At 34.1% G+C, this 23,628-nt stretch overlaps 1 protein-coding gene across 1 annotated transcript in view; it reads right to left on the bottom strand.

The window, feature by feature from the left end:
- ROBO1 (roundabout guidance receptor 1) overlaps positions 1-23,628 on the bottom strand; it is a 1,115,129-nt gene that overhangs the window by 912,354 nt on the left and 179,147 nt on the right. The gene's annotated exons all lie outside the window — the stretch shown is intronic.

The following is a 23,628-nucleotide window of genomic DNA, read 5'->3' as shown; positions in this document are numbered from 1 at the left end:
TCTTACATCCTTGTTTGGAGTTTGGATACCTAACAACTAAGTTTCTGAAAGAGTTAATACAGATTTAATGTATCTGTCCAATTCATAACATAAAAGTAGCACAAGAGTGCCTGGTTCAGTTTCCACATAATTCCCTTACTTTGAAGATGTGAAAGTTTAAGCAATTAAAATATACTTCACTAAAACATTATAAGGAAATTTAAACAGAAGTTTAACGCAGTAACAGATGATTGTTAGAATTAGTGGGGTGATTACATTTTAAGGTATGAAAATGTCAAATCACTATATTTTATACTTGAAGTTAATTACTAATACAATATTCTATAACAACTATAGTTAAATAAAAACCAATAAATTTGAATTATATTTCATTGGATAGTAAAAAAGAGAAACACCCAAAAGATGATTTTGTCTAAATGGAAAAAGTAGGGCACATTATAATTTTTGCGATCACAAAAATGCATGTCTCCAATTATCCTGTTTTGTCAGCTATGCTCAACTTTGGCAGTTGCCTCCAAGTTTCTAAAGTGTTCACTGTTGGTCAACTGCAGCGCAAAATGTACTTTACTGATCCTGGCACATTAATGAGAGGAAGGCTACATATACACTGTGTTAACAAATGTGTTTCTGACAGTTTTCTAGGATCTGCTCTTTCACACTGCTGACTTTTAAAACAATTGTGTCTCCCTGCCGGACAATTCGGTTAAAGTACTTCATTATTTCAGAAACTGTTGTCCCAGTGTTAAAAATAAATAAATAAAATAAAATGAAGTCTCACACCTCTTAAATTCTTTAAATGCCTAATATTAATAATGGTTCCTTTTTAAAGTTGTATGTAAATGCCATATTAAATTTAATATTTTGGTAATCTCTTTAATCAGAAACAAGGGAATTAGCCAGCTGTTTGAAACTCATGTTAAAATGTAATTAAGCATCTGATGAATTTCTGTGCATATCAAATAGCAGAGACTAGCGTTTGTACACAAGATAGACCATATCTTGTGAATCTGATGAATTTCTGTGCATATCAAATAGCAGAGACTAGTGTTTGTACACAAGATAGACCATACTCATTTGAATAAAATAAAGGTTCTATCAGATAACAAAGTTGGAGTTGTGTGAGGTGTTTGCTCCAATACTCTGTCTGTGATAGCGTTCCTCAAAAAAAAAAAAAAAAAAAAAGAAAGGATAGAAAAATCCCCTAGTTTGGCGAATAGTTTGGCATAACTTGTAAATCACAGTAATGAGTTCTTCAACTAAAACGTATCTTTATAGCTGACTGCCAGTGTACTTTCTATCAGGCAATCTTTGCCAAGGATTGTTGCACATTTTACAAGTTTTACAAAATGGAATCATCAGCTACTGTGTTTCTCCGAAAATAAGACTGGGTCTTATATTAATTTTTGCTCCAAAAGACGCATTAGGGATTATGTTCAGGGGATGTCATCCTGAAAAAATCATGCTTGGGTTTATTTTCCGCTTAGGTCTTATTTTGGGGGAAACATTGTATTATGTTATAAAAACATTCCTCAGTACCTCTTGCATTTTAGTACAGATAGATAGAAAATTGCAAAAAAAAATATTTGAAAGCAATTTTAAGGTAACATATACTCATATATTAGTTGTTTTCAGAAAAATATATAGCATATTTTCCTGTAAGACTTATAATGAATAGGCTGTGTCCAAAATCATTATGTAATAATTTAGCACTATTTCAGGTCTTCTGCTAGAGAAACATGTCGTGATATACTCTGCATTTTAAGTATGTGTTTTGGAAGTGAAAATGAAAAAATGAAAATAAAATATGCATTTGATATTTGTATAGTACTAATATTAAGTCTTTGCTTAATTGATGACATGCTTGGGCAAGTCAGGGCTATTTATTTAAATTACTTTCAGTTTGGAAAAAAATAAAACCGCTACCTAAATCTTTGAGCTTTATATTAAGATTTGCATGGTGGATCAGACTATTAATTTCTTTAGCCCAACATCACATAGTGGGAAACTTTTCATGCTTAAGAAGAAGATAAAATCTTTATAACATGTACGTATACCCAATCATGCAGTGAAATTTTATTTCTTGGACTTCTTCTAAGTTAAAAGTATCTATTCATCATTAAGTTTGAGTTTTATGATGTGGACTATTGCCCAGAGGAATTCTGCATAGATCTGAAGATTAATTTTACATGTGGCACCAAGTTGGACTTGAGTCTAGGCTTTGAAACTTGCAATAATTCTTTCACTAATATGTTTACTTTTCATAATTCCTTGGAGGTTACGGTAATTCTAGTACATGAGCCAGCATTGTTTGATAAGTTGCAGAAGTGATACATCTTGGAGCATTGAAATTTAGTATATTTTACCAAAGATTTTCAAAGTCTACTATTACAACAGTTGATAAAGTTATTGTAACATAGCAGTTGAAAAAGTTCCTTTTACATTTGTATCCTAAAAGATGATGGCACCAAAAATTCAACTCTGCATTAGTTTTATAAACTGTGATTTAGCTTATAGCTAAATTTAGAGGTTACCGGTATATGCTCACTGACTATAAATTCAAAAAAGTTGGCCAAAGAATGCCTACAAGTTCAGTTGATAACATACACATTAATTAAAATTAATTTATTTTTACAAGTTACATTCAAACCATTTGACCCTAAGGTTTTCCAGGGTCTTTGGTATCTTCTAACCCCTTCTCTGATTATGTGATAGTATCAAAGTCTCTACTTTCAGTATCATCTCCAGGACCTACTGATAGTATAAAAGCATGTCAGCATGAGTTCTAGAATGTCCACATCAGATCATTACTCTATTTATTCTAGTTCTTCAACAATAAAATCAAGTAAGTTTCTGGATCTGGCTAGTTTGTGTAGGTCTTAGACCAGCCTGACTTACGAAAGCTGAGGGTCAAACATGAGGAATTCTTTCCTGACTAACTGTACTCTACTGAACTCTGCTGTCACATTGCGTTTAAGAGTCTACCAATACTGATGAGCTGCACCTGATGTGGGACAGACGGGCTCCACACACATCCAGACCTGCCCATGTAAGTTTGGGCTTGGGAGTGGAGGACCACTGTACTTTCAGAAGTTCTGGTCTGCAACAGGGTGCATGTACCTTTTTTATGAATAAATGTAGGCTGATTTACCAGTAAGTGTTCATGTCTGATTTGTCTCTCAGTTTGAGCCTACTACTGATATGTGTCACTGTAGTAATTGTGCAACAGCCAGACAACACAGACAACACCCAATGTATTTCCCTGGTTCCTGTGTGTGTGTGTGTGAGTGTGTGTGTGTGTGTGTGTGTGTGTGTGTATGTCTTTAATTTTAAAATTTCAAAAAGTCAAGAGGACTATATAATAAACCCTCATGCATCCATCACTGTCATCAACAATTATCAATCCAATCTACTATCCATCCCACACCAAGTGACACCCGTGCTCCAGTCAGAACAATCTATTCTCTTTTTGATAAACACATGCATTTCAACCTTTCCTTATACTAAGGAAAGGCTTTTCTGCCTGAAGTGCTTTTAACATCCCCATTCTTTACTTCCAGCTCAGCCGACTCCTTCACGGTCTCGTTTCCCTTTTATCGTCTTTGAGAATTGTGACTTGAAAGTCAAGCTCTTCCTTTTCCTGTCTCCACAGCATTTTGAAGTTATTCCATCATTTTTTGTATTGTACTTTTGCAAGCACCTATATGCTCTTATTAGGTAGCACTTAAGGCCATAAAGACTATTTTTAATGTGTCTACATTCTGTAAATAACTCTCAGAGCTCAAGTGTGTTTGAATGAATACTATCACTAATAGAACAATATTTATAACATTTTGTACATAATATACAGGAAATTTTCTACTACATTTCTCCTTCACACATAATGCATGAAATATGTCCCTATTTGAGTAAATTTCTGGTAAATGATGTTACTATTTCTCACTTAAAATCTAAATTTATGTTTGAAAAATTATACTAAGTCTAAACAGAACATCAGCAACACCAGCTGCAAAGTCCAATGATCTTAATCCATGCACATTCACCCACTTTTCACTACCTGGTTCATAGGGTTATTGAACTGCTCGTTGTAATTTAAGTGAACTGACAGGTCAATTCAAGCAACTGTTTCTGACCTTGTTTCTGCTACTGGATTTTGATTGAAATTACCCACAACGGCCAATGTCTTGACACTGTATAACCTGGTCCCCTTATCCACTGGTGTCTCTGGCACAGATCATAGTAGAAATTCAGTTTATCATTTTCTTCTTTTTTGGAGGGGTGTGGGTGGGAAGCAGTAATGATGGGAGCATTTAATTATTTCACAGCTTCAAGAGAGACAGTGCTGGTTTAGGAAAAGTAATACGTGCAGTTGTACACATGCATATAAAACATGCTTCCTTTCATAACATTTCTTCTCGAATTGTGAAAGTTGAGTTTAAAAACCCACCAAAATATTTTGCTAAAATTAGTCCACTTTCTGTTGACCCTCAAAATTTAGTTGTACATTCTTTAGAGAAAATATAGATTTATATGTGCCTTCTCTAAGATATCTATCAATTTATATATCACTTCACAACATATAGAAATTTTTTAATTAAAAAAAATAATCTAACCAGAAGAATAATGATTTTTAGTGGTCGGATTCCTAAATTATATTTTACTCTAATAGAATTACTAAGCACATTAATCAACCAGGTCATCAACTCTGATTTTATAGGGTTTGCACTTCAGTTAAATTAGATCATCCACTGGTGAGGAATAATATTTTTCCACAGTCATTGGGCCAAACCTGAAAATACAATGATCTTTCATTTCTAAAGTACTGTCAGTAGCAATTAACAGGATTTATTATTAAAGTGTCCAAAATCGCAGATTCTAATTTTCTGCTTCAGTGTATAAGTCTGTACTATTATATTTGCTCACAAATTTACATAATTTAGAAGTTTTAAACATTTTCAAACTTCAAGAATTTACTCTCTGTTATGGCAAATGTACTGTCACATATTTCTAATTCACCTCTCCAGGTTACAAAATTGTAGCAAGAAAACATCTCACTGTAACTTTCTGAATAAAGCTATTTGTTAGAAATGCACTGACGTTAGAAAAACACTGACTTAAAAAAAAATTAAGCTAGCATCAGCTAATTGCTATTAGCAGACATTCTTTCAAGATCACATACATCTTCAACACGTAATGCATATTCAGAGGTTTGTGGTGGATTCACATTTTATAAATAAATAACATTACTAGTAATAATGCATTATTTTGATTAAACAATTAAATAGCTGCTTCTCAATTAAGTGGGATGTCTCATTTAATTCTCACAAAACCTCTAATAAAGATGAACTGGAACTTTAAGGAAACTGATCAGGCTGGGAGGTGTATAGGAGAAGCTGGGTGTCATGCAGGGTGCCATGTGGGGTCTCAGCTCCTGCTCCCCACATAAGAACGCAGGATACGGTGAGGCCAAAAAGGAACACAGACAGAGCCATAGATAGGGGAGTCATACCACTATAGTCTCGCTGGCAGCTGCGTTGGAACACAGGAAGTAGGATCCACACGATCTGCAATCCACTGTCCACTTCTCTGCCAACCAACCAACCCCACTTGCTAGCTGCAGTCCGCGCTTGCTAGCTCAGCCACCATCTTCTTCCTAGGGCCCATTTTCTGCTAGCATAGCCACAGCAGTTATATTAGTGGCCAATGGCTCACTGGTTACAGCTGATGGCCAACTAGCCACAGCTGATGGCCATCCAATCACAGTTGATGGCCATTTACTACCTGATCCAGCACCTTTCCAGGTGAGGCTGAGAGCCTAGAAACTGCACTCCTGGCTCTGTCCCCACACTGGGCTCATGCAAGTTCACGAGAACACCTAGGGGAACTCTATGGTCTTCACTTCCTTTTCATAAAATTTCATGGTTCTAACTTCCTGTTTACCTATCTTAAATACCCTCCACCTTGGTACACAAGCCAGAATGTGCACACAGCATGCTGGTGCTGGGTTGCAGCCCTTTTTCTTTTTTTTCCCAAATAAATCATTTTTGGTGACAAAATGCCTAGTTGATATTATTGTTCAATCAACACCTCTATTGTTTGCATTTAATGGATGAGGTAACTGAGATTTAAAGTGATTGGGTTCTTAAATCACTTAGCTAGTAACTGAAGAGCCAAGATTCAGATATTGCTCTGTCTAATTCATAGCTTGCTTCTTCCTGACTGTTTTATTTTACAGTAGTCAGGAAAGTACAGTGTTGAACTTTAGATAGTTCTACCTGCCAAATCATCAGCCTGTATTTGCCTTTAATATATCCCTATACTTTAATTAAGTTAAAAAATAAACATAATGGAATTACACAGCAATATGCTACATTGTAGAAGATGACAATTCATAATAGACTGCACATGAGAATGATGTAAAATAGAATTTGAATGTTTTTGATATTTCTTTGATTAAAATACCAACCTCTGTGTGTATTTATTTCATACAATGAACTGAATAACGCATCTGACTTGCTTGAAAAGCATTTGTTCATCACACATGCAGGAGAGAGAAGCTGTTCATTAGCTGTCATCTTTCCAAGTAATTATAAACTAGAGAACATGCTTGGACTCACTTTGGGTACTATTTTTCTAGGGGAAACACAGAGAAATGTATATGTAACAGCCAAGTAATCCTAAAGGGTGAGATTTACTTTTTTCAAGGCTTTAAGTTCAGTGTTAGGAACTGTCATTTTTCTTGTTCTGCATAAAATATGTCATTAAACTAGACATATTCTTTCTTTCAAGTTGATTTGCATTCCCTGACACAGGGGCATCAAATTACTGTGTGGTACCCACTGTCCTTGATTGCCTGGGAGAAGACAATTGGTAAAGAGATAGTGCATCACCGGAGAACCCAATTGAAAGAAAGCACAGAGCAAGACCATTGATTTGACCTGTTAAATGGATTATTCAAGCTGCCTATAAAATTTTCTCATATTTTCAAGTTGTCACTAAATTGATTTATGATTAATGCTGGGTGAACAGTTCAGAATAATAAATCTAGACTAAATCCATACAAAACCATACATATATATTTTGTCCCCCAACAGAAGCGAGCCTTTTTATTAGCTTTGTTCAGCTCTGATTCGTGAAATCCTTCACTCTAAACAACTCACGATTGAATGAGAGAACTCATCTAGTTCTGATTCTATTCCTTTGGAGTCCCCAGGAGATTTTCTAAGTGCATTTGTGGAAATAGACTCTAGGATGCAAGGTAATCATGTGTATGCAAATGTGTTGGTGTATTTTGCAGTTTCATCACCTGTTCCTTCTGTGTATCTGTTGTGTTTCCTTTTAAGCTTGATGGAAACAGGAATAAGCAAAAATGTGTAGATTAAAAGAACTGAAACAAAAAATGATTCCAGAAAGCATGGGATTTTCACACTGTAAAGTGAGATCCTGGAAGACACCGCATTGAAAAATATTTAGTACAGCACAGTATTCAGCTGGGTTTTCATTAGGCTTACCCAATGGAAGTCTGACAATATACGCAATGTCAGTAATTTATAAAGTAAAACAAAGTATTGCATATTCAACATGAAACTTTTTTAGCCTATTTTACGTCTACTTTTCAGTGATGAAGCACAAAGAAATGTTTTCATCGTATTCGTTATCAGAGCCCTTTATCTAAATAAAAATAGACATTTTTTTTTTTCTAGGACGAAAATTTCAGGTTTCATTTTGGGGTTTTAATCTAAACTTATTTTTTTCTTTTCATGTTTTTAGTCATTTAGATTATTTTTGTCTTTATGAAATTTGAATGTTTACAGAAACAATTTGAATACTCAATCCACAGGTTACAATGATTGAATTCTAGATCATTTTAACTTACCCATCTGGATTAATTGGCCTCCTAAACTCATTTGAAACTAATTAATGAGATAAAGTGCTTAAAATAACAAAGTATTCTACTTTTGAATGACATTGTAGAAATTAATAAAAGTGCAGAGAGGGGCATATTTACATATTCCCAAGATAGTAGTACCTGTCTCGGGAAACTTGAAATACTATATGTTTCTTGCTGTGGGATAGAAATTATAGGCTACATGCTTTCTAACATTTTCTATGTTTTTTTTCAATAAAAATATATTTTCAAGTTTGTGGAAATATTAATCTAAAAATACACATACCTTGGATATTGCAAATGGCATTTTATTGGTGAAAAAACATGCATCTATATAACCATTCACGTCAGGGTACAGAATGAACATTAAAGTAGAAATTATGATCTAATTACTTAGATTTAGACTTTGTATTGTTAATTAGCATGATCTTCAAGTTTCTTGTTATCTCTAAAATGACACAATATCGGTCCAATTAACTTAACAGGTTTTTTCTGAAACACAAAGCAAACTCAAAGGTAATGATATAGTATGTTCTATAGTATTTTCTAATTTCTAAAGTGCCATTTTATGATAATTTCTTCGAAATTGATATTTAATAGTTTCCTGCCTTACACAGATACCTACATTTCATCTCTGTAGAAATGGATAAAACAAGTGTTACTCAATGAGCAGCATGTGACCAGAAATAAAAGAAACTGCAAAGTTCTATGGAAATTGCTTGTGGACACTTAATGACCTCACTGATACTTCAGAGAATGCAAAATAAATGAAAAAGTGACGGATAGAGAGAAACATGCATCCGACGAAAGTTTCAAGCCCTAAAAATCATACGTGTGTACTCTGCCAATCTGCAATTGCTTTCTCAGTCACTAAAGCCATCTGCTTGGGAATGAAATTTTTCATTTCCTCACAAATACATGGCCCACACAATTCGGCAGTAAGTAGATGTCATCTACCCCTTCCCTTGTTGCCACTATCTTTCTTCAAGTCTTTATATTATGTAACTTGGATCTAATTTTATGAGTACACGGTATTGGGATAGGACTAAATGAGTCTTTGTCTGGCACTGTCTGGCACCTGAATACCCTAGTGACATCCCAGTTTTTTCAGGGGAGAGGGAGAAGGAAAAAAAGCAGAAGAGGATTATGAATTATAGATACTGAGAATGAGGCGACAATGGAAAAGTCATCTGAACATGTCCAGTTGGTACTTAGAGATAAGGCTTTGGACTTGAAGTAGAAGAACTGACAAGGCTTAATCCATTATCTAATAAAAAGTTCTATCTAAAGATGGAAATTACATTCGATGATCATTTTTTCACAGCATACATGAACTGAAAAATATTTACGTTTTCTTATTAGCAATCAAAACAACACACAGGTAGCCACTGGTATATTTTGTTTTTATGTCCCTAATAGAACAATGGCTCTGTTCTTCACAATTCCATGGTATTGATTACTAAGCAATAGAACAATCCAATTTAAATTGTGAGTGGCATGTTTGATTTAGGGGGACTCATGGCATAATGCTCAATTTACAAAAGTGTTCATTTTCATATTCTGTAATATTTATATCTTTTAGAATTCTTCTCTATTTGCAATGTAAATTAAGAAGTAATGTTTGTTTTAATTTAACAAATCTGGAGTGACAAAATTTTAATGAAAAAGACTGAAGCACTTTTCCAGCAAGTATCTGAGCACTAATAATAATAATAATTAATAATTGCACAATAGTAATAAGCACTGTTTAACTTTTATTGAAAACGTAGACATTCAGTCATAGATTTGCCTGTATCTTCATCTATTCTTTCCATTTGTTTAAAACTGTTAGAGTGTATGACGGTTATTGAACTGAAGCTTATCAGGGAGAATCCACTCAATGCCTTGTTTGCTACTTATAATAAAATACAAATGACATTAATATGGTTTCCAAGGCCCTTGACTTGGTTTCTCAGGCTGTTATAACAAAATTCCATAGACTTGGTGGCTTAAACAACAGAAATTTGTTGCTCACAGTTCTAGCGCCTGAAGGCCCGAGATCAGTGTGCCAGCATAGCAGGGTTTGGGCAATGGCTCTCTTCCTGGTTTGCCGACATCAGCCTTTTCACTGTGTCCCCACCAGAGAGAGGGCACTGGGTTATCCTTTTCCATATAAGGTCATTAATCCCTTCATGAGGCTTCCACCCCGAAGACCTCATCTAAACTTACATACCTCCCAAAGACTTAATTTCCACACACCATCCCCTCAGTGGTTAGGGCTTCACCACATGAATTTGAGGTGGACACAATTCAATCAATAGCAATGCTATAAGATTTGGACCCCAACTTCCTCATATGCCCCACTCTCATTTTTGATTTGTAGATTCCAAACCCTCTAGACTCTCTTTGGTTGCAGGAGCACAAGTTACACTTTCCTACCTTGGCATATTTGCATGTGTTTTTCCTTTGCTCTGAAACTCTTTTCCCAGGCCCGTGTGTGTCATGGCCACTCATCTTCATTTGTTTCTCTCCTGAAACAGCCTCCCCTGTAGGACTTGCTGACCCCTAACCTCCTCCAGCTTCTCTCGTACCATATCATCTGGCTTCATTTATTTATGTTTATATCACTTATCAACGATATCTAAAATGAGCTAACTCATACATACATTGGCTTACCAACGTACATAAATTCCATGAGAGCAATCTACTCCTCTGCCTCGTGCTCTGTTTTAGCCCCAGTGCTTGGCACATAGTAACCACTCAATAAACACTTGCTGAATGAGTTAATAAATGAGTGATCTGGTTAGAAATTCAAAAACAACACCAAAAACAACAACATTCTGGATCTCAGAATTTTAAATGGGCTCCAGAAGTAAAAGTGATTTCTCTTTTCCCTTCCCTCCAAAAATAAGCAATGAGCCAGCCACAGCAAGCACGATATTAATAAAACTGTATAAGAATAAAAGGTTTTAAACCGACAACATTATATCCAGTAGACTGCGAGAGCTTGTTTATTAGGCAAAGGGAAATCTACTTTTTATTAGTAGATACTTATAAACTAAGCATTTTCTTGTGAAAGTGGAAAAGAATGAGAGAAGTGATATGTGACCGAATGTAAAGAACATTAGCAGAACATGGAGAGCAGGAGAAAAATCCCCTCTCCTAGTGCTGGAAATGATTAGAATGGACTGCGTGGGCCTACAGGTTTCCCTACCTGAGAAGTAGAGTGAATGACAAAGAGAACATTAAACCATTAGCTCAGGAGGGAGGTGGCAGAAGGCTTAGTGCCTACAACTCAACATGGCCAGTCCTGCTACCCTGAGCAGAAGACACGCTGCACTACCAAGGAGAGAGAATGAGCTCCAGGTCAAAGAGCACTGGCTTCAATCCCAGCTCTGCCACTGACGGGCTGTGTGACTGGGGGTCACGCAGTCTTCCTGAATGAATGGAACGTTGGTTCTGTACAATGGAGGTTTGTCTTGTGGGACTAACTTAGTGACTGTCAAGCCCAACACAGTATAGTATTTAATAGGTGATTATTATTTTTAACAATATTTAGTCAATTCATGGGTAAAGAGTAGGCATGCCCTGCAAGATTACAAAACTTGAGATGGTAGATATTTTACAGCAATTATACAGCTGCCACATATACCGTGTTTTCCCAAAAATAAGACCTAGCAGAACAATCATCTGTAATGTGTCTTTTGGAGCAAAAATTAATATAAGACCCAGTCTTATTTTACTATAATATAAGACTGGTTATAATATAACATAATATAATATAATATAATATAATATAATATAATATAATATAATATAATATAATATATAATACCGGATTTTATATAAGACCTGGTCTTATATTAATTTTTGCTCCAAAAAATGCATTAGAACTCATAGTCCAGCTAGGTCTTTTTTTGGAGAAACAGGGTATTAAAATGAGGCTGTTTATGAATTTATTTCTCTACTTTCAAAAATATCTAAATTCACTAAACTCAAATACAGTCTAATGATAATGCCTGCATAAGGGTTTGCATAGCTAAGAGTTAAGCACCTAGAGAATATTATGCTAAGCAGTCAGACAGCGAAAGTCAAATACCATATGATTTCACTTATATGTGGAACGTAAAGAACAATATAAATGAACAAACAAAACAGAAACAGACTCATAGATACAGAGAACAAACTAATGGTTGCCAGACTGGAGGTCAGGGGGCTGGATGAAAAGGGGAAAGGAATTTGTAGTTACAAAATAGTCACAGGGATGTAAAGTACAGCATAGGGAATATAGTCAATAATATTGTAATAATTATGTATGGTGCCAGGTGGGTACTAGACTTATTGGAGAGGGGGGGTCACTTCATATGTTATATAAATGACTAACTACTATGCTGTACACTTGAAACTAATATAAAATAATATTGAATGTAAATTGCAATTGAAAATATAAAAATAAAGGAATGGTTAAAAAAAAAAAAAGAGTTAAGCATATGATAAAACTAGCCTAGGGTTGTATACAGTAGAAGACCCAGTCCTTTTATAGGAAGAAAAATACAAGATTAGAGAGTAAAAACCATGGTTGTCATTTTTGATTAAAATGAATAGTTACACAATATTTGTAAGAGTCAAAATTAGAAAGCCTTCATTGTTTCATGACTAGGAGTCCTGTGGCTGCACGGGGCACACTCACTTTTCTCAGGAAAAGAAAGATGACTAAAAATCTTGCTGACACTGGGGAACATTTCTTTGCAAGGAAGTTTCAGGACAGTCATTACAGACCATGTCCACTCAGAATTATATCCCACTCTATCGACAGCAGATCACTGTAATGTGTTATTTAATGATGGCCTCTAGTCATTGTGGACAAGTTATGCTCCATTTATAACAGTCATCTTTGGAAAAACTTATCAAGAACAATTAAAACAGACAAACGCTGATTCTTAAAAGTGAAATAATTGCACTAACTATAAGCTTGGCAAGATTTTATTATGCGGTATAGAAAATGCTAAATAGATTATGAATCAAACAAAAGCAGTTTAGTTAGAGTTTAAGATAAGAAACACAAGCAGTTAATGATACAAATATAGATTTAAAAAGCAGTGAACAATCAATGAAAGTAAAACTTGGATTGAATTTGGAGGAGTTTGCAGTTTATATAAACATGAAGAAAAATGAGAACTAAGTTTACTGAGTACCAATTTAAGTCTTTCCACAGATTTTCACATTTAATTGCTTTTAATCCTGATGTAGACAATTCTAATTTTACCTTGCAAATGATGAAAATGAGAATACAAAGTTTTAGGAATTTTCCAAGTACAGGAAATATAGCCTGGCTTCAAAGATCTTCTTCTATACTGCTCTATTTTTAAGCTGACAATAACTAAAATATTAGGAGATGATGTTTAGATATGGGAATGTATGTGATATTTGTGCAGACCTGCATATAGAAAGGATGGTATTGGAGCTATAATATAATCCTTAGTGAATTTGGAGGATTCTGGGAATACCCCATAAACTTATTAAGATTTCTAGAAAAAATCTTTCAAGGATGGTGGGGTCCAAGGAAATGGGGATTTGTCTCTTTACTCTCTTTCCCAAACTAATGCTTTTAATTGAAAATGGCATGCCCCTGTGTGTCCTCCCAGTGTTTTTAACAGAGGTGTTTTTAACAGAGGTGAAGCTCAGTTTTGAGGACTAACACATAAAAACTCAAGAAGATAAATTCCCTATGGTGTGAATTTTTCTTCCCTCCACTCTTCCAGCGGGATGGAGACTTCTAGAGGAAAAAGCATGGTAATTTCATCAATGTTGAGGACATATGGGTGAGGGTCCCCCGTATTAGGTTTTGGGTGTGTGCAAGAACAGTTTCAAACACTCATTGGCACTCTTGTTTGAATTACTAGCAAAATGACCAAAGGGTGTCCAGCAAATCATCTGAGAGAAAAGCCCTCATTAGGAGATGGTAGCAGACAACTTTCTCACTCAAGAAGAGAAACACTTTCTACCTCCCCATATGTATCCTCGTTACACAAGTGTGTATGCCTGTGATGCTGTGAGTGAGACTCAATCATCAGGTACACGCCTGAGCTATTGTTGCTGTTGATCTATTTCCCTGTCATTAAAGTTATAAGAGAGAAGCACCACTCTATGCAGCAGGTTTCCCAGGCCCCGTGAACTGTGAATACCTACAGCAAGTATTAAAGGGCCATTCTGGGTAAGAGAAGTCTGCCAACATGGTTTACATAAAATCAGATAACTAAAGTGGAACTGCACTGTGGAGCAGACTTTAAGGATGGGGAGCAGGGCACTGATCTGAGTAGAACAAACACTTGTTATTTGTAGAGTTAAAAGTGTATTCACCTAGTGACAAACAGCACATCAAAATAGCTACATTTCCCCATTGATATATTCACTATATACGATAAAACAGCAGAGTTTTTAAGTCCACCTTTACGGTGGGCCCAGGTTCAAGATTAATTGGATGTGAAAAGGACTGTATTTGGTATAGATGGACCTATCAGCACTAGATTTTGTTATTAATAAAAGAATAAGGACACTTTCTAATTCCAATGTGGAGTATAATTTTGTGCTACTGTCTGGGATTGGTGATGAGAGTTAGATGCCAGTGCTCTTGGCAACAGCAGGATTTTGAATCATTGCCTGCCTCCGCTATTGAGTATCAAGCCATCAGCACATTGAGAGGACTGGTTAGTGCACAAGTAGAAGAAAATGCCTGTGAAGGGCTCTTGGGATGTTCTTCTTCTCTGCTGGGTAGAGAATCTGAGGTCATTACCAGTCAACAAAGAGACAGGATTTTGTACCCAGTGTTAGTGACTAAATATCTCCTTGAAGGGAAGGTTTGCTTTAAATAGGATTCTGTTTTCTCCTTGGCTGATAATGACAATCCTATGAAAACAGTCAGGTTCTATCAAAATAAATGTTTCAGGGGGGAAATCTAAATCAGTATTCCAAGCAAAGTAACTTTGAGAAGGTTAATTTTACTTGTATTAATTTCATTAAATCATTGCCCATTTACTGAGCACCTTTTATACTTCAGACATGAAAAAAAAATGGTGGTGAGAGAGAAAAACACATTACATTAGATATAATTTTTGCTCTTTGTTACATGATATATGATGCACGCAGATACAAAAAACAGATAAATGAGAGAACAGTATGCTATAAAAGCACTTCAAAAGAACATCTAATCCATACTGTGGAGATCTGAAAAGTAGTTCCCCAGAAAATGTGGAACTTCTTTAAAAATAAAGTAGTTCCCTTATTCTTTATATTGAAAAATATAGGATCTCAAAGTTAAGGATGTATAAGCAGTCTTTCTCCTCAGCTCTTACCTACACAAAGCACTATTCCTCTACTCCTCTGCTAATGCTTACATCTTTTTAATAGTGACCTAACTTCACTGAAAAGCTATTGCCAGCAGGGTTGATAAGTCAAAGTACAAACCAAGGATGGCTTTTATAGAGCTCTCTCAGAGTCTAAAAACAATGAGAAGCACCTTTGTAAATGGCTCGATGCAATTCATATGATGCCATTTGGAACGTGAAACAACTTTTTATTCAATAGCCAATCTGAATCTATGTAACATGACAGATTTAATTTTTTCAAGTGAATGGAAATCCCCTTCTTCTTAAGATTATGGATTTTGTTATGCTTAGAAAATTTGAATAGTTTATTGAACAAGGCTGAAATATTGGGGAGAAATATTTACCAGTATTGGTAAAGAACAGAATGAACAGTTACACCACTTTAAAAAGACAACTATTGGAATAAGAATTAATGTCACACAAGAAAACCCCTCTAAACATGTTGACAGTATACAAATCACTTCTACTGAAGAACTGGCCTTTAAAGATAAGGGTGGCAGAAAATAAATCTCAATAAGAATTATGTTTACTTTGCAGTTAAAGAGTGAAGGCTATTCTGGATTTAAACTACAGTAAGTTAGGTAAAATTTGTTGCGAAATTTTCTTTTTTTTTTCTACCTGCAGTAAAGAATGGAAACTGTGAAGATTCATTTGGCTGTCACAATTAGCAAAGCTTTAGGCAGTGGGAGGGGAGGGGACAGATAAAAGAAATTAATAATTGAGGCAAAGGAAAGCTCTTAACTATGCAAAATGTACGCCCACCCTCTGTGGTATCCAGTTACTGCCAGAACAGCGAGGTCCTGGTAACTGCGACGTCCTTGGGGAGGTACTTCAGCATCATGTCACTGATGTGACAAAATAAATGTAGAATTTTATGTGAACTAGGAGTAGGACCTCTCAAAGGATGATTTGATCAAGCTTTGCTCTTCAGGCACATTGGATGGGACCACTCCATTTTATAGGTGAAAAAACTGAGAGAACACAGGAATTTTATGTTTTCTTCTGTTTTGTACTCATACGTTACTTTAACACTGACAATATCAGGATAATGGGGACCTCTTCATCTCACGTCCTGTGATCACTCTATAGATTAACAGAGGGCCTAAGACTATTTTGCTTTACTTTGTTTTAGAGTCCCCTAAAAATGACAAAGCAGAGCTTTCTTTCTTTTTAAAACTGTACTCTAACTTAAAAACCAACCTGCTGCAATGAAAGTTATAGACAGCATTACTCAAAATATGGTCTGCAGAACAATAATCCCATACACACACGTACATACATACATAGACTAGATCTCTAGTCAAACATGCTTGAACAACAATACATACTGTGTGTCAGAAATATTCATTGTGAATATTAACCTGTTAAAGATGCAAAAATACATAAATATTTCCTTATGTGATTCAAGATATTTTCAGTCTCAAATGTGGCATTCAATGTAGCATTTGCGTAAATTAAGGTAGTGTCCTTCCCGCCTATGACTTGTGCAATAAAAGCATTTATCTCCTTACTGTCAGATTAGTTCCTAGGCATTTGATCTTTTTAAATTGAATGTGGGTATAAAGAAGAGGCTATCATGATACAGTTTTATAGAAGCTACTTCTGTTCTCTTACAGAATGGTAAATTCACAAGTCTAATAGACAGACAAGTATGCATGCATTTCAAATATGTAAAGTAGAACCATGTGAAACACTTATGTTCATTCCCAATTGAATTCAATGAACCCATAAAAATTATTTTCCAATTTAATAGTTCAAGTTACTCGATCATCAGCTTGGCATTGGCAGATAGTTGGCAGTTTATAGAGGGAATAAGAAGCAGATTATTTCTGTGTGTTAAGCTTCAGTGCCTGCCTGGATGTGTTCAATCCCAAGAAAATAGAGCAGTACTCAATATATTCATTTTGTAAAATTTCACCCTGCAGTTCCCTAAGGGCTCAGGTATGTATTACTGCTACAGACGGTACTTAGTTATTAGGATATAATAACTGATTGAGGCGTTAAATACATACATTGAACTTACGTTATGGCTAAGGCTATTATGGCTCACATAAACAAATGGAAATACAAATATCTGCATTATTTTTCTAACCACCATACCTAAAGAAACAGTAGGTGTGAAATTCCACTTTAGGTACAAGCTGCTCTAATTTCACAGTTGAATTGTAGAGTTGTCACAGAGCCCCATTGAGTAAATCTCCCATTTACATGCACTTAAGGTCGTTACTGAATATGATAGAAATGGGCTTCGACACCTCCATTTATTTGTTTTCAGGGAGTGGGTTTTAAATGTGAACACATTCTAATTGTGCTTATTCCACAGCAAGATAGGGTGGTTTCAGTCTTGTCTTGACTTGTCATAACAAAATTTCCACTTCTAAAATACTACCTTTCAATAATTTTACTCTTTGATTAGCTTTCCAATGCAGTATTCTGACAGATACTAAGTTTATATCATGACACGTAAATACCCAGAATACAGGTTTATCATTTCATATGGCTTCTCTCAGAGAAGGTAAGAATATGAGCTTTTCCCATTACAGTATGCAAAAATTCTCATTAAAAATGAATCTTAATATCAGTCTCCAGGAATACAGGACAGTACATAAGGAAAGCTTTTTAACTCTGTGGTCACAAAACGTCGTGTATCAGATACGCACCAAATGTCATCTTTTGAACAGTACAATTGATGATGTAAATAGGGTCTTCAATAAGAAAGTAATTATTCAAAATTTTATTAAATCTTACGTCATTACTAAATACCATTAAATTTGAAAGGGTGGTTTCCTTTAAGTGTTAAAAATTAAAGAACTACAACTTCCTAATAATATAAAGTGTCAACCTAATTTTACATATTATAATATTAATTCCAATAAATATCTCAAACAATGCAGAGCTCATCTATGATATAGGCACAGTAATTATTGTTCTTTTTTCTGTGTTGAGAAAGGCCAAAGATGTTGCTTTTCTGCTACTTTAATATAAATTAGTTCTTACTGTGTGAAATTGCAAAGCAAAAAAAAGGATTGATTTCCCATCACTCATTATAAAATGTTATGTTAAGCTGATACACAGTGAACCAATAAGTGAGAAATCCATAAACTCAGTGTCTTTTAGCTTTTTTGGTTGCATTGATAAATAATAATAATGGTTATGAGTCATTTTCTATCAATAGATTTTAAAATTAGTTTCACTCTAATCTCCACTTTAGAAAATTAAATAATCTAGGATATCGTTAGCTCAAAATGTCTCAATACATACATTTAATTTCAGAAAATGCATTTTCTATCCCATAGTTCTATGCAATTTATCAGTTCTGTGCAATATTATGATACTGAGCTAGATATCATAGGACCTAGAAAGTAGGAATAATACTGGTAATCAAATTGCTTACAATTCAATAGGTGAGAACTTATAATTATAATATATATATTTTTCTAAATAATATAGTATTAAGAAGCATAAGTATTGTACATATACAATGTTTTAGAACTGCAAATAAAGAAATATTACTACCTGGTCATAACAAAACAAGAGGGATTGGAGAGAATGTTACATTTGAGCAGTATATGAAAGGATGGTTAAAATGTATACTTAAAGAAATGTGCAGAAGCTTATCCCAAGCAGTGGAAGTGGCCTGGACAAAATCATGGAAAGAGAAAGACATGGTACCTATATTAATCTTGTGTATCCATGCCCAAAACTTAAGATGCATGGTAAAAGTTAACTTTGAAAAGATATGTTGAGCAAGGCTCTAGAAAAAATGGAATGACTCAGTAAGAAGAATTAATTTATTCATAAGGCCAAAGAGCAGGGAAAGAAAAGATTTGGGTAGGTTGTTGATATAATGGAAAGAGCATTGCAGTTGAAGCCAGATACACATTTCAACCATCTCGGAGATCTAGATAAGCCCCTTAAACATTGAACTTCACAATTCTGACTGTAAAGTAGAGCAATGGATGCCTAACTAAGGACTTACTGGAAGAAATAACTTAGAGAAGAAAGACTGGAAACTCTAACAATTAGCCTGGCATATTAAAGATACATATTTCTTCAAAAATATAAGATATTAACCTTATAATTGGCCTCATGCAGGGAATGACTGAATATGGGGTTAATAAAATGCTGAGGTAAATTGATCCTATGCATTGGAGTGAAAATGGAAAAAGAAAATGAAGACACTGTTATTGTGTGCTATGAAGACTTTTAGTCACTGGGGTTTTATGTTCAGTTTTAAGAGAGGTAATTTGTTTTTAATTAGATTTAATATACTGTCATTTGCTGTGTTTTACATATTTTTAAAATATATATTAGACAGTATTTGACATTACTCCTCATATCGTCTCAATATCATTTGATCTAATCTCAGAATGCTTGCCAAGCTCAGACCTTTGGTTGGGAGAAATACCCAGGATGGCTGCGTTCCTGATTGCCTGGCCGAAGGTATTTGAACCAATAACTGACTGCTGTGCTGTCGAACTACAGGAACAATAATGAGTAAGCTAGTTAGACTATTTCTATTAAGTTCCAATGTGAAATATAGAGTCCATTAGCTGGTAAGGGGAGAAGCGACAAAAAGACACAGAAAAAACAAACAGAGAATTTGCTGATTTACATTAATGGTGCAGAAGAATAAAAGTGAATGAAATTCTGGCAGAGAGGTAAACGATGTTGGACCTGACAGATCTCCCATTCAGAGCTTAATTTTCAGTAGGTCTGTGACCGATAGGAACTGAGATTCCTGCTTTGTTACAGGGCTTTTTCTGGCTTTCTGTCAAGCTTGATTACATAGTTAAAATTCTGGTCTTCTTTATTGCTATTGTTTATTTTGTTTTGTTTTTTCCAGTAAAACCTTAAATATTTCATATAACCTGAAGAATTTCCTTAGTAAAATAACCTAACCAACACCAAATTACAACTCTCTGAACAAAATCTGTTCCATTATGCTATCTTGAGTGACAGAATAGTGATGTTATAAAAGCTAATATACCAGGAATTTCGTATAACCTGCAATTTATCCAATCAATGGGTACATTCAGTGGAGTGTACTATGCATGCTAATTTGATTTATCATGTGTGTTGAAGCAGATAAAAATATGTGGCTTCTTTGTTATATGATTCTTTAAGAATTAATCTGGTTCTTTAGTGGATTCATGCAAGATGATGCTACATTTGCCTTCATAAAATTACATAGCAAATTGTCTTTCAGTATTGTGATCCACACCTGAATCCTTTATCTTTTATTTCCTGAATGTATGGAATCAGAGAACTTCAGTAGGAGTTTTTAAATATCATATTTCATCTAATCTAAATGATCATAGGTAGCCCTCCCCCAAATCAATACTGCCAAATTTGATTGTAAAAGTCATCTGACTTCAGAAATGTTAACATGTGAAAAAAAATGTGTCTTAGATTTGATGAAAATGTATAAATAAAACATCTAGTTGTTCAACATTTTTACTTTGATGATTAAAAAATAAGCATCATAGAGGATTCACTGGTTTTCCAGTTACTGGCAGTTAGGACTCAAATGTAAGTCTCCTCAACCATAGTCAAATGTGATTCCCATCCACCATCTTGCATAAAATTGTATGCAATCCACAGAGTCAAAAGAGAAGATAGTTATTTTTATAACATGCGCCAATAAACTAAGTTGTATTCATCTATTTATTCACTAATTCAGTAGGCTTTTACAAAATATTTTATCCCATATATGTATGTACACATACATAATTATATATATATATATATATATATATATATATATATATATATATATTATGAAAAAAAGTAAAACACTGCCATTCTTGTCACTAAATGGAAGGTTACTTCCCATTTCTGTCGATAGTTTTTATGTCAGATTATTCACACTTTAATGAATCAAATTTAGAAGGGATATTTTAAATTCCAGAAAATTAATAATCAGCTTCTCACTTTGCTCTATACAAAATAACATTTCACAACTTTCTCTTCCACAACTATACTCAATGCAATATTTTTATTTTTTTGAAGAAGGAGTTGTTTATTATACTTTATGGACTTTTAGTTTTCTTTGTCTTTTATAGAAAATTAGTCTCTTTTCATGCAAACTCTTTTTTTCCCACTTAACCACTCTTGTAACTCTTTAATCACTGTCTATGGTTTTTAGCTTAAAGAATTTCAATGATATATTTCCATTCATTTTAGTGAGATTCCCATAGTTGAATTAAAGTTATTTTATTCTATAAAAAGAAATTTAAAACTCTGTAGAGTTTTTGCCTGCCTTGAAACCTGTTATCATATCTGTGCGATATTTAATAACTTTGGTCAAGGAATTTCAGCTTCAACTGTAATTTAAATTTTAATAATTAAATAAAGGAACACTAATTTTTAATGGGAATATTTTATTCCAGGAATATTTTATTCTAAAAATATGTATTATATTCTGAAAATTTTATATTCTGAAATGTGAAAAAAAGATCTTAATGTCAGAAGATATTTAACTAAATAAAGCAACTCTTAATTTTCTTTTTTTTTTTTTTTAAGTTTATTGGGGTGATAATTGTTAGTAAAGTTACATAGGTTTCAGGTGTACAATTCTGTAATACATCATTTATGTATCACATTGTGTGTTCACCACCCAGAGTCAATTCTCCTTCCATCACCATATATTTGATCCCTTTTACCTTCATCTACTATCCCTCTTCCCCATTCCCCTCTGGTAACCACTAAACTATTGTCTGTGTCTACAAGTTTTTGTTTCTTCATCTCTCTCCTGGGTGTCTACCCAAAAAAATCTGAAAACATTTATCTGTAAAGATACCATGTTTCCCTGAAAATAAGTCCTAGCTGGACCATCAGCTCAAATGCGTCTTTTGCAGCAAACATTAATATAAGACCTGGCATTATATTACACTATACTATACTATACTATACTATACTATACTATACTATACTATACTATACTATATTATACCTGCTCTTATATTAAAATAAGACCAGGACTTAATTTGTGCTCCAAAATACGCATTAGAGCTAATGGTCTGGTTAGGTCTTATTTTCAGGGAAACACGGTATATTTGCTCCAATGTTCACTGCAGATTTATTTATGGTGGCCAAGATATGGAAACAACAAAAATGTCCTTTGATAGATGATTGGATAAAGAAGATGTGGTATATATACACAATGGAATATTATTCTTCCATTAGAAAAGATGAAATAGTACCATTTGTAAAAACATGGACGGATCTTGAGATTATTATGCTGAGCAAAACAAGTCAGACAGAAAAAGTCGAGAACCATATGATTTCACTGATATGTAGCATATAAAACTGAAAACAACAAAGGAACAAGAGAAACAAGTGAAGAAACAAAACTCATAGATGCAACTCTTAATTTTCAAGCAGTACTTTTATGCACAATTTATCAAACAATTTGATGCTCTTTTTGATTAATGTTCAGTCCAATGTCCAATCCATTTATTTATCTGTGTACATACAGAGAAAACCATGTAGATTTTAAAAGTACATATCCACTCTCATCTTCATTCACTTCAACTTTGCATTGTTTATTCAGATATGAGTTAGTGGTTATGAAATCTTAAGATACATAATTAAAAACAATATTTTTGTTGCAACTTTGCCTATATTTCCCATTAGACTTGGAAGACAGTAGTATTTCTTTTTCTTTTTTTTTTTTTTTTGGTTTGCAAAGTTGCTTTCAAGAACCCTCAAGCCACTGACAGCATGACAAATGAAGGTATACATGGTTCTGTTAAATCTCATCTTTGATAAGTAGTCCGTGGGGCTTATGCTTTGAATCTATGAAGTTTAGCAGACCTCGAGTGCTTCATTGAAGCATCCAATTATTGCTTGATTCATTGTTATTTAGTTATTGTATAATAATGAGCCTGAATAGAAAATTCTGTCAATTGAAATATTTTAGTGAATTCATAGCTAATGTATTCTAACATTATCTCTAAGTAAACTGGTGCTTGGGGATAAAGTTAAATTTTAAGATCTTAACTACATTAAGTATATTAAAATAATATTGCTTCAAAATTACATAACCATGCTTTTCTGTTATGAACACTGTCTTGGGTTAAATTAAAACTCTATAATATAGTTACTTAAATTTAATTTTAAAATAAAATGTGATTACATTAGCACAGTAGCTGCAAAAGAAAAGAGCACACAGCAATTTCTTAGTATAACTAAACAATACATTTTTACAAACATATTTTCCTGCCTGAGTGAAAATTTTTTTGATGCAAAACACAGGAACTTCATATCCAAGCATAGACCATTAATATACCTGTTGGTCATATTATAGTATAAATACTAGCATTCAAAAGAATTTTAATACATCTTCTATGAAAACTCACTAGAAGGCAGAAAGGA

This window comes from Rhinolophus sinicus, chromosome 17 (genome assembly GCF_057876585.1).
Source record: "Rhinolophus sinicus isolate RSI-liver-muscle chromosome 17, RSI-T2T, whole genome shotgun sequence".
In the NCBI taxonomy this organism is placed as follows: domain Eukaryota; kingdom Metazoa; phylum Chordata; class Mammalia; order Chiroptera; family Rhinolophidae; genus Rhinolophus; species Rhinolophus sinicus.
The sequence above is the reverse complement of the archived record's forward strand: the minus strand, read 5'-3'. Positions and strand labels throughout refer to the sequence as shown.